The sequence below is a fragment of the Oncorhynchus kisutch genome, linkage group LG16 (genome assembly GCF_002021735.2).
Source record: "Oncorhynchus kisutch isolate 150728-3 linkage group LG16, Okis_V2, whole genome shotgun sequence".
In the NCBI taxonomy this organism is placed as follows: domain Eukaryota; kingdom Metazoa; phylum Chordata; class Actinopteri; order Salmoniformes; family Salmonidae; genus Oncorhynchus; species Oncorhynchus kisutch.
The window spans coordinates 46808101-46823648 of NC_034189.2; the positions used below are offsets into that span (position 1 = coordinate 46808101).

The 15548-nt window shown below is 42.9% G+C and overlaps 1 pseudogene; it reads right to left on the reverse strand.

Moving 5' to 3' along the window:
* Positions 1–605: 605 nt before the first annotated feature.
* Positions 606–15335, reverse strand: LOC116353984 (solute carrier family 35 member G2-like; annotated as a pseudogene).
* Between the last annotated feature and the right edge of the window lie 213 nt (positions 15336–15548).

Consider the following 15548-nt stretch of genomic DNA (forward strand, 5'->3'; position numbering starts at 1 on the left):
ACATACACACACAGTCAGTAGGAGAGCAAATCACAGTAACACAGTGAGATTTTAATATGACATCACAATAGCCAGTAAGACAACACAGTATTGGCACTTCACAACAATTACAACAACTACAATACAAAATAGATACATTTACTATTCACATTGGGGTAGGTAGATGTTTTCCCTAACCACTGATACAGGGTCAGATATCTTGACACCTCCTAATGGTTAAGTTAAGGATTGGAGTTGGTGTATCTGATTCTAGATCTGTGGTTAAAGACAGCTATTTTAAGCATTAACATTCACCATAGAGTCCTCTTGTATACACACTGACGAGAGAGAGAGAGAGAGAGAGAGAGAGAGAGAGAGAGAGAGAGAGAGAGAGCACAAACCCCCTGGGGAAAGAGAGAAACATAGATAGAAGGGGAGTGGTCTATTTGATTGGCAGTCCAGAATCTTTGTGCGTGCCATGTCTCCTTGCTTGCGTGTGTGCTATTTAATTGGCGAGGTCCAGGATCTATTCGTATCTTCTCTCTTGTTTCCTCCCAACTTCCTCGAGCAGGGGAGGAGATTCACTTGTAACAAGCCAACCCACGCAGCCACCACCACCACACCCCCTATGACCTCACAACTGAGGGAACCAATGGCACAACAGCGATCTCCAGCACCATAGCGACCGGTACTTCCAGACCCTGTGTAGCCGACACCAAAGCTGGGTGAAGTCGGGTGAGGCCATGGGTCACCCCCACGAACCCCCAGCAGAGCACACAGCTACCCCCCAGGACGATGCACCAAGCCTGGAGACTGGCCGGCCACACTGGCCCCTGTCGGAGGAGAAGCATGGAGACTGCGGTGCTCAGACAGCCGGTCCAGCTGACAGTGAACAGAGCGGTGCCGACACTGACCTGTTCCTTCAGAGAGCGGTACATGACTAGAGCCAGAGACATCCATAGTCCTGCGAGAACAGTCAGGGACCAACCAAACGCTTCCCGCCAGAACTTGGCCGACTGTTGTGCCGGTGTCGCCCCATTGGGCATTCCTGACCCGGTCCCGTTGTTGTTCTCATCCAGCCCTGTTGGGTTAGGAACTAGCGCCAAACCCAGTCCTAACACGCCTGTCGCTACGGTGACCAGGTCCACCAATCCCAGCCGCTCGTCCAGGAGCAACAACGCCAGAGTGGCCGACAGGACGGTGGTCGCCAGGCGCCAAGGTTGTCAACATGGCCTCGTCATCGCCGGGGGAGACGAAGGATAAGGACGAGTAAGCGCAGCAGAGGGAGAAGGAGTGAGTCAGACCGTACAGGAGCAGCTTCCGCCGATAGCCCTTTGAGCCAAAGGCCGTCTCCGCACCGTTTCATTGGTACAGTCCCCATAGAGCAGCTGGAGGATGGATCGTACCAAGAGGAGAGTTTAAGGGTGGGAGATTAAAGTGTGAGGCGGCCAGGCGTGTCAGAACACACACACAGCCGTGAGCCAGCCCCGCCAAGACCACACTGGCCCACGTGAGCCGAGACGCAGAGACAGACGCCTCGCCGAAACTTGCTAGCTGCTCCCCTACTCCCCCCCCTGCACCCTTCCCTCCTCCCTCCACCCCCCCCTCGCCTCCCCCCATGGGAGGTCTAGGGGGTGTGTCTTTGTTTTTGGTCCTTCCCTCCAAACAGAGCGCCGGCCTTTCCTGTCCACTTCCTGGTTCCTGTCAGCTGTTTCTTGTCCGAGGTCTCCTCCAGGAAGGAGCCGAAGTCCTCGAAGGAGGGAGCGTCATCGTACCCCTCGTCTCCGGGCTGGGGGAAGTGTGTGTGTGTGTGGGGTGTGTGTGGGGGCGTACTTGGCGGTGACGGTGTGAGGGTGGATCTTCACCCGTTTCTTGGAGCCGTCCAGGAGATGAGTGGATTCCATGGTTACTCACCTGTAGGGAGGAGAGGAGGTGAGGACAAACGTTAGACACCGACACACACCCCTCAGACAGGAACAGAGGGGTTTCACCTAATGGCATTGTCTTCCGACCGCAATGGCATGAACTATCTATGAGTACAGACGGAGTCGTCTATCTGACGTAAGACCCTCTTCTGTGTCTGCCAGGTGACTCAGTCAGTGGTTCTAATTCACTGTTCTGACGCAGAGGATGCTGCTGCAGTGGACACACACACACACCTTTCTACAATATACACAGACAGTAAACACACACACCACCTTCTACAATATACACAGACAGTAGACACACCTACAATATACACAGACAGTAGACACACACACCACCTACTACAATATACACAGACAGTAGACACACACACAACTTCTACAATATACACAGACAGTAGACACACACACCTACAATATACACAGACAGTAGACCAACCTTCTACAATATACACAGACAGTAGACACACACACCTACAATATACACAGACAGTAGACACACACACCTTCTACAATATACACAGACAGTAGACACACACACCTACAATATACACAGACAGTAGACACACACACACCTTCTACAATATACATAGACAGTAGACACACACACCTACAATATACACAGACAGTAGACACACACACCTACAATATACACAGACAGTAGACACACACACCTACAATATACACAGACAGTAGACACACACACACCTTCTACAATATACACAGACAGTAGACACACACACCTACAATATACACAGACAGTAGACACACACACCTACAATATACACAGACAGTAGACACACACACACCTTCTACAATATACACAGACAGTAGACACACACACCTTCTACAATATACACAGACAGTAGACACACACACCTTCTACAATATACATAGACCGTAGACACACACATCTTCTACAATATACACAGACAGTAGACACACACACCTACAATATACACAGACAGTAGACACACACACACATTCTACATATACATAGACAGTAGACACACACACCTACAATATACACAGGACAGTAGACACACACACCTACAATATACACAGACAGTAGACACACACACCTACAATATACACAGACAGTAGACACACACACACCTTCTACAATATACACAGACAGTAGACACACACACCTACAATATACACAGACAGTAGACACACACACCTACAATATACACAGACAGTAGACACACACACACCTTCTACAATATACACAGACAGTAGACACACACATCTTCTACAATATACACAGACAGTAGACACACACACCTTCTACAATATACACAGACAGTAGACACACACACCTTCTACAATATACATAGACCGTAGACACACACATCTTCTACAATATACACAGACAGTAGACACACACACACATTCTACAATATACACAGACAGTAGACACACAAACATTCTACAATATACACAGACAGTAGGACACACACACACCTACAATATACACAGACAGTAGACACACACACACATTCTACAATATACACAGACAGTAGAGACACACACACCTACAATATACACAGACAGTAGACACACACACCTTCTACAATATACACAGACAGTAGACATACACAGACAGTAGACACACACACACCTACAAATATACAACAGACAGTAGACACACACACACCTTCTACAATATACACAAACAGTAGACACACACACACCTTCTACAATATACACAGACAGTAGACACACACACACCTTCTACAATATACACAAACAGTAGACACACACACACCTTCTACAATATACACAGACAGTAGACACACACACACCTACAATATACACAGACAGTAGACACACACACCTTCTACAATATACAGACAGTACACACACACACCTTCTACAATATACACAGACAGTAGACACACACACACCTTCTACAATATACACAGACAGTAGACACACACACCTACAATATACACAGACAGTAGACAGTAGACACACACACTTTCTACAATATACACAGACAGTAGACACACACACCTTCTACAATATACACAGACAGTACACATAAACCTTCTACAATATACACAGACAGTAGATACACACATCTTCTACAATATACACAGACAGTAGACACACACACACACCTTCTACAATATACACAGACAGTAGACACACGCATCTTCTACAATATACACAGACAGTAGACACACACACCTTCTACAATATACACAGATAGTAGACACACACACCCCTACAATATACACAGACAGTAGACACACACACACCTTCTACAATATACACAGACAGTAGACACACACACCTACAATATACACAGACAGTAGACACACACACCTTCTACAATATACACAGACAGTAGACATACACAGACAGTAGACACACACACACCTACAATATACACAGACAGTAGACACACACACACCTACACTATATACAGACAGTAGACACACACACACACCTACACTATATACACAGACAGTAGACATACACAGACAGTAGACACACACACACCTACAATATACACAGACAGTAGACACACACACACCTTCTACAATATACACAAACAGTAGACACACACACACCTTCTACAATATACACAGACAGTAGACACACACACACCTTCTACAATATACACAAACAGTAGACACACACACACCTTCTACAATATACACAGACAGTAGACACACACACACCTACAATATACACAGACAGTAGACACACACACCTTCTACAATATACACAGACAGTACACACACACACCTTCTACAATATACACAGACAGTAGACACACACACCTTCTACAATATACACAGACAGTAGGACACACACACCTACAATATACACAGACAGTAGACAGTAGACACACACACTTTCTACAAATTACACAGACAGTAGACACACACACCTTCTACAATATACACAGACAGTACACATAAACCTTCTACAATATACACAGACAGTAGATACACACATCTTCTACAATATACACAGACAGTAGACACACACACACACCTTCTACAATATACACAGACAGTAGACACACGCATCTTCTACAATATACACAGACAGTAGACACACACACCTTCTACAATATACACAGACAGTAGACATACACAGACAGTAGACACACACACACCTACAATATACACAGACAGTAGACACACACACACCTACACTATATACAGACAGTAGACACACACACACCTACACTATATACAAACAGTAGACACACACACACCTTCTACAATATACACAGACAGTAGACACACACACACCTTCTACAATATACACAGACAGTAGACACAAACACCTACAATATACACAGACAGTAGACACAGACACCTTCTACAATATACACAGACAGTAGACAGTAGACACACACACCTACAATATACACAGACAGTAGACAGTAGACACACACACCTACAATATACACAGACATTAGACAGTAGACACACACACACCTTCTACAATATACACAGACAGTAGACACACACACCTTCTACAATATACACAGACAGTAGACACACACACCTACAATATACACAGACAGTAGACACACACACCTACAATATACACAGACAGTAGACACACACACCTTCTACAATATACACAGACAGTAGACACACACACCTTCTACAATATACACAGACAGTAGACACACACACACCTACAATATACACAGACAGTAGACACACACACCTACAATATACACAGACAGTAGACACACACACCTACAATATACACAGACAGTAGACACACACATCTACAATATACACAGACAGTAGTCACACACCTTCTACAATATACACAGACAGTAGACACACACCTACAATATACACAGACAGTAGACACACACACCTACAATATACACAGACAGTAGTCACACACCTTCTACAATATACACAGACAGTAGACACACACCTACAATATACACAGACAGTAGTCACACACCTACAATACACAGACAATAGACACACACACCTACAATATACACAGACAGTAGACACACACACCTTCTACAATATACACAGACAGTAGACACACACACACCTACAATATACACAGACAGTAGACACACACACCTACAATATACACAGACAGTAGACACACACACCTACAATATACACAGACAGTAGACACACACACCTTCTACAATATACACAGACAGTAGACATACACAGACAGTACACACACACACACACCTACACTATATACAGACAGTAGACACACACACACCTACACTATATACAGATAGTAGACACACACACACCTTCTACAATATACACAGACAGTAGACACACACACACCTACAATATACACAGACAGTAGACACACACACCTACAATATACACAGACAGTAGACACACACACCTTCTACAATATACACAGACAGTAGACACACACACACCTACAATATACACAGACAGTAGACACACACATCTACAATATACACAGACAGTAGTCACACACCTTCTACAATATACACAGACAGTAGACACACACCTACAATATACACAGACAGTAGACACACACACCTACAATGTACACAGACAGTAGACACACACACCTACAATATACACAGACAGTAGTCACACACCTTCTACAATATACACAGACAGTAGACACACACCTACAATATACACAGACAGTAGTCACACACCTACAATATACACAGACAGTAGACACACACACCTACAATATACACAGACAGTAGACACACACACCTTCTACAATATACACAGACAGTAGACACACACACACCTACAATATACACAGACAGTAGACACACACACCTACAATATACACAGACAGTAGACACACACACCTACAATATACACAGACAGTAGACACACACACCTTCTACAATATACACAGACAGTAGACATACACAGACAGTAGACACACACACCTACACTATATACAGACAGTAGACACACACACCCTACACTATATACAGACAGTAGACACACACACACCTTCTACAATATACACAGACAGTAAACACACACACCTTCTACAATATACACAGACAGTAGACACACACCAACAATATACACAGACAGTAGACACACACACCTACAATATACACAGACAGTAGATACACACACCTTCTACAATATACACAGACAGTAGACACACACACCTACAATATAAACATACAGTAGACACACACACACCTTCTACAATATACACAGACAGTAGACACACACACCTACAATATACACAGACAGTAGACACACACACCTTCTACAATATACACAGACAGTAGACATACACAGACAGTAGACACACACACCTACAATATACACAGACAGTAGTCACACACCTACAATATACACAGACAATAGACACACACACCTACAATATACACAGACAGTAGACACACACACCTTCTACAATATACACAGACAGTAGACACACACACACCTACAATATACACAGACAGTAGACCACACACACCTACAATATACACAGACAGTAGACACACACACCTACAATATACACAGACAGTAGACACACACACCTTCTACAATATACACAGACAGTAGACATACACAGACAGTACACACACACACACCTACACTATATACAGACAGTAGACACACACACACCTACACTATATACAGATAGTAGACACACACACACCTTCTACAATATACACAGACAGTAGACACACACACACCTACAATATACACAGACAGTAGACACACACACCTACAATATACACAGACAGTAGACACACACACCTTCTACAATATACACAGACAGTAGACACACACACACCTACAATATAAACAGACAGTAGACACACACATCTACAATATACACAGACAGTAGTCACACACCTTCTACAATATACACAGACAGTAGACACACACCTACAATATACACAGACAGTAGACACACACACCTACAATGTACACAGACAGTAGACACACACACCTACAATATACACAGACAGTAGTCACACACCTTCTACAATATACACAGACAGTAGACACACACCTACAATATACACAGACAGTAGTCACACACCTACAATATACACAGACAGTAGACACACACACCTACAATATACACAGACAGTAGACACACACACCTTCTACAATATACACAGACAGTAGACACACACACACCTACAATATACACAGACAGTAGACACACACACCTACAATATACACAGACAGTAGACACACACACCTACAATATACACAGACAGTAGACACACACACCTTCTACAATATACACAGACAGTAGACATACACAGACAGTAGACACACACACCTACACTATATACAGACAGTAGACACACACACACCTACACTATATACAGACAGTAGACACACACACACCTTCTACAATATACACAGACAGTAAACACACACACCTTCTACAATATACACAGACAGTAGACACACACCAACAATATACACAGACAGTAGACACACACACCTACAATATACACAGACAGTAGATACACACACCTTCTACAATATACACAGACAGTAGACACACACACCTACAATATAAACATACAGTAGACACACACACACCTTCTACAATATACACAGACAGTAGACACACACACCTACAATATACACAGACAGTAGACACACACACCTTCTACAATATACACAGACAGTAGACATACACAGACAGTAGACACACACACACCTACAATATACACAAACAGTAGACACACACACCTTCTACAATATACACAGACAGTAGACACACACACACCTTCTACAATATACACAGACAGTAGACACACACACACCTTATACAATATACACAGACAGTAGACACACACACACCTACAATATACACAGACAGTAGTCACACACCTTCTACAATATACACAGACAGTAGACACACACCTACAATATACACAGACAGTAGACACACACACCTACAATGTACACAGACAGTAGACACACACACCTACAATATACACAGACAGTAGTCACACACCTTCTACAATATACACAGACAGTAGACACACACCTACAATATACACAGACAGTAGTCACACACCTACAATATACACAGACAGTAGACACACACACCTACAATATACACAGACAGTAGACACACACACCTTCTACAATATACACAGACAGTAGACACACACACACCTACAATATACACAGACAGTAGACACACACACCTACAATATACACAGACAGTAGACACACACACCTACAATATACACAGACAGTAGACACACACACCTTCTACAATATACACAGACAGTAGACATACACAGACAGTAGACACACACACACCTACACTATATACAGACAGTAGACACACACACACCTACACTATATACAGACAGTAGACACACACACACCTTCTACAATATACACAGACAGTAAACACACACACCTTCTACAATATACACAGACAGTAGACACACACCAACAATATACACAGACAGTAGACACACACACCTACAATATACACAGACAGTAGATACACACACCTTCTACAATATACACAGACAGTAGACACACACACCTACAATATAAACATACAGTAGACACACACACCTACAATATACACAGACAGTAGATACACACACCTTCTACAATATACACAGACAGTAAACACACACACCTTCTACAATATACACAGACAGTAGACACACACCAACAATATACACAGACAGTAGACACACACACCTACAATATACACAGACAGTAGATACACACACCTTCTACAATATACACAGACAGTAGACACACACACCTACAATATAAACATACAGTAGACACACACACCAACAATATACACAGACAGTAGACACACACACCTACAATATACACAGACAGTAGATACACACACCTTCTACAATATACACAGACAGTAGACACACACACCTACAATATACACAGACAGTAGACACACACACCTTCTACAATATACACAGACAGTAGACATACACAGACAGTAGACACACACCCACCTACAATATACACAAACAGTAGACACACACACCTTCTACAATATACACAGACAGTAGACACACACACACCTTCTACAATATACACAGACAGTAGACACACACACACCTTATACAATATACACAGACAGTAGACACACACACACCTACAATATACACAGACAGTAGACACACACACACACACCTTCTACAATATACACATACAGTAGACACACACACACCTACAATATACACAGACAGTAGACACACACACCTACAATATACACAGACAGTAGATACACACACCTTCTACAATATACACAGACAGTAGACACACACAGACCTTCTACAATATACACAGACAGTAGACACACACACACACATTCTACAATATACACAGACAGTAGACACACACACCTTCTACAATATACACAGAGAGTAGACACACACACACCTTCTACAATATACACAGACAGTAGACACACACACCTTCTACAATATACACAGACAGTAGACACACACACACCTTCTACAATATACACAGACAGTAGACACACACACCTTCTACAATATACACAGACAGTACACATAAACCTTCTACAATATACACAGACAGTAGATACACACATCTTCTACAATATACACAGACAGTAGACACACACACACCTTCTACAATATACACAGACAGTAGACACACACATCTTCTACAATATACACAGACAGTAGACACACACACCTACAATATACACAGACAGTAGACACACACACCTACAATATACACAGACAGTAGACACACACACCTTCTACAATATACACAGACAGTAGACACACACACACCTACAATATACACAGACAGTAGACACACACATCTACAATATACACAGACAGTAGTCACACACCTTCTACAATATACACAGACAGTAGACACACACCTACAATATACACAGACAGTAGACACACACACCTACAATGTACACAGACAGTAGACACACACACCTACAATATACACAGACAGTAGTCACACACCTTCTACAATATACACAGACAGTAGACACACACCTACAATATACACAGACAGTAGTCACACACCTACAATATACACAGACAGTAGACACACACACCTACAATATACACAGACAGTAGACACACACACCTTCTACAATATACACAGACAGTAGACACACACACACCTACAATATACACAGACAGTAGACACACACACCTACAATATACACAGACAGTAGACACACACACCTACAATATACACAGACAGTAGACACACACACCTTCTACAATATACACAGACAGTAGACATACACAGACAGTAGACACACACACACCTACACTATATACAGACAGTAGACACACACACACCTACACTATATACAGACAGTAGACACACACACACCTTCTACAATATACACAGACAGTAAACACACACACCTTCTACAATATACACAGACAGTAGACACACACCAACAATATACACAGACAGTAGACACACACACCTACAATATACACAGACAGTAGATACACACACACCTTCTACAATATACACAGACAGTAGACACACACACCTACAATATACACAGACAGTAGACACACACACCTTCTACAATATACACAGACAGTAGACATACACAGACAGTAGACACACACACACCTACAATATACACAAACAGTAGACACACACACCTTCTACAATATACACAGACAGTAGACACACACACACCTTCTACAATATACACAGACAGTAGACACACACACACCTTATACAATATACACAGACAGTAGACACACACACACCTACAATATACACAGACAGTAGACACACACACACACCTTCTACAATATACACATACAGTAGACACACACACACCTACAATATACACAGACAGTAGACACACACACCTACAATATACACAGACAGTAGATACACACACCTTCTACAATATACACAGACAGTAGACACACACAGACCTTCTACAATATACACAGACAGTAGACACACACACACACATTCTACAATATACACAGACAGTAGACACACACACACACCTTCTACAATATACACATACAGTAGACACACACACACCTACAATATACACAGACAGTAGACACACACACCTACAATATACACAGACAGTAGATACACACATCTTCTACAATATACACAGACAGTAGACACACACACACCTTCTACAATATACACAGACAGTAGACACACACATCTTCTACAATATACACAGACAGTAGACACACACACCTTCTACAATATACACAGACAGTAGACACACACACACCTACAATATACACAGACAGTAGACACACACACACCTTCTACAATATACACAGACAGTAGACACACACACCTACAATATACACAGACAGTAGACACACACACCTTCTACAATATACACAGACAGTAGACATACACAGACAGTAGACACACACACACCTACAATATACACAGACAGTAGACACACACACACCTACACTATATACAGACAGTAGACACACACACACCTACACTATATACAGACAGTAGACACACACACACCTTCTACAATATACACAGACAGTAGACACACACACACCTTCTACAATATACACAGACAGTAGACACACACACCTACAATATACACAGACAGTAGACACAGACACCTTCTACAATATACACAGACAGTAGACAGTAGACACACACACCTACAATATACACAGACAGTAGACACACACACCTACAATATACACAGACAGTAGACAGTAGACACACACACACCTTCTACAATATACACAGACAGTAGACACACACACCTTCTACAATATACACAGACAGTAGACACACACACCTACAATATACACAGACAGTAGACACACACACCTACAATATACACAGACAGTAGACACACACACCTACAATATACACAGACAGTAGACACACACACCTTCTACAATATACACAGACAGTAGACACACACACACCTACAATATACACAGACAGTAGACACACACACCTACAATATACACAGACAGTAGTCACACACCTTCTACAATATACACAGACAGTAGACACACACCTACAATATACACAGACAGTAGACACACACACACCTACAATGTACACAGACAGTAGACACACACACCTACAATATACACAGACAGTAGTCACACACCTACAATATACACAGACAGTAGACACACACACCTACAATATACACAGACAGTAGTCACACACCTACAATATACACAGACAGTAGACACACACACACCTACAATGTACACAGACAGTAGACACACATACTTTCTACAATATACACAGACAGTAGACACACACACACCGACAATATACACAGACAGTAGTCACACACCTACAATATACACAGACAGTAGTCACACAGTAGACACACACCTACAATATACACAGACAGTAGACACACACCTTCTACAATATACACAGACAGTAGACACACACACACCGACAATATACACAGACAGTAGACACACACACCTACAATATACACAGACAGTAGTCACACAGTAGACACACACCTACAATATACACAGACAGTACACACAGACACACCTACAATATACACAGACAGTAGACACACACACCTACAATATACACAGACAGTAGACACACACCTACAATATACACAGACAGTAGACACACACACCTTCTACAATATACACACCTTCTACAATATACACAGACAGTAGACACACACACCTTCTACAATATACACAGACAGTAGACACACACCTTCTACAATATACACAGACAGTAGACACACCTACAATATACACAGACAGTAGTCACACAGTAGACACACACCTACAATATACACAGACAGTAGACAGACACACCTACAATATACACAGACAGTAGACACAGACAGTAGACAGACACACCTACAATATACACAGACAGTAGACACACACCTTCTACAATATACACAGACAGTAGACACACACACACCTTCTACAATATACACAGACAGTAGACACACCTACAATATACACAGACAGTAGACACACACACCTTCTACAATATACACAGACAGTAGTCACACAGTATACACAGACAGTAGACAGACACACCTACAATATACACAGACAGTAGACACACAGCTAAGTAAATCTACAGTCTGTTTGATGAGACAGACAGGGTTTGGACGCAGGTCGTCTGAGTGTGGCCCCTAGGACTGTGTTACCCATTGAGCTGTGTATAGAAAGAGCTTCAGCAGGTTTTCAGGTCTCAGGTATGGTTACTCATGGTGACTCAATCACTGACTGTTCTAATCAGGACAGAATGCTGTCTGGCTGGATGCTGACTAAAAAGATGCCACGAGTCTGTTTGGTGGGTTGCGTGCACGTGTCATCTTGTCACTGGGCGAGAGAGAGGATGAGTGTGTGTCTTGTCAAGGTTACACACACACCGTGCTGGATTTATGATTGGAACGAGGCGCGTACCCGCGCACAGGAAGTAATGCTGCCGTACGCGGCAGGACAAATAATCACCACAATTATAGAAACCACAAAATAAACAGAAAATAGCCCCACCGCGGTATGGTCGATACCGTGGCAGTTCGCCGACTATTCCACCGTCATTATTCCCTGCTCTCCCATAGATTGATTACTAAATCAACTGATATGTGTAACTACTACCAGAAACTCACCTACTGTATTGCGTCAATTCGGTGCCCTCCGCTCATTCACCGAACAAATGTCTTCTGTCAGATCAGGGAGACAGTCATCCTTGCACCCGCTTCCCTCCTCATGGGTGGCTTGGCGTGCCTCCAAGGTTACCAGTCGCCCAACGGGTCTATCTGGCTCCTCCAACCGCCGGTAGAGCACTGTTGTCGACCACAGGGGTAGAGAGTGTCGGTGATAAAAATCCTTCCTCCTTTTCTGTCTCCCGATCCCCTCACCCGTCCTCCCTCACTCACACACACAGCAGCTGCGCTTCTCAGCTTGCCCGACCATGGAGAGAGAGAGTGAGAGAAGAGGGAACGATGTCGTTATGCTTAAGCATGCATAGCGACCAAAAATCATCATCATAAACACTGACCACTGTCAGTCACGTTTGTGTGTGTGCGCGTTTATGTATGCACGCACGCATGCACAAACACACACGCACAAACTCACGCACACACACACGCACAAACTCACGCACACACACAGAGACAGATCTGGTCCCAGCGGGGAACTAATGGTCCTTCTCTATCCCACATCTATATTTCATCACCTTCTCAATGCTCCTCTGCTGTAGGGAATGATGATAGACTCTCTTTCTCTCTCTCTCTCTCTGACTTTCACTCTCCTGGGTTGTCATTATGTGTGTGTATGTGTGTGCCTGCGTGCATGCAAGCATGTGTTTGTGCCATGGCTTGTACCCCATACCAGTAATTATCTCTTCCTTTAGCTGCATGCAGTCTATAGTTTGTCCCTGAGGCTGGTTGACAGACAGTCAGTTAGACAGGAAGCAGTCTATTAGTGAGACCAGACCTGCCATATGGGTAACCCATTAACACAGCGCTTTCTCTACAGTAATGAGTAGCGTATTATCTTCCTGTCTGTCAGTTAAGCAGACAGACAGACAGACAGACAGACAGACAGACAGACAGACAGACAGACAGACAGACAGGAAGGCTCGCCAGGGAAGGGCTCTGGGTTGGAGGAGAGGGGTGCTA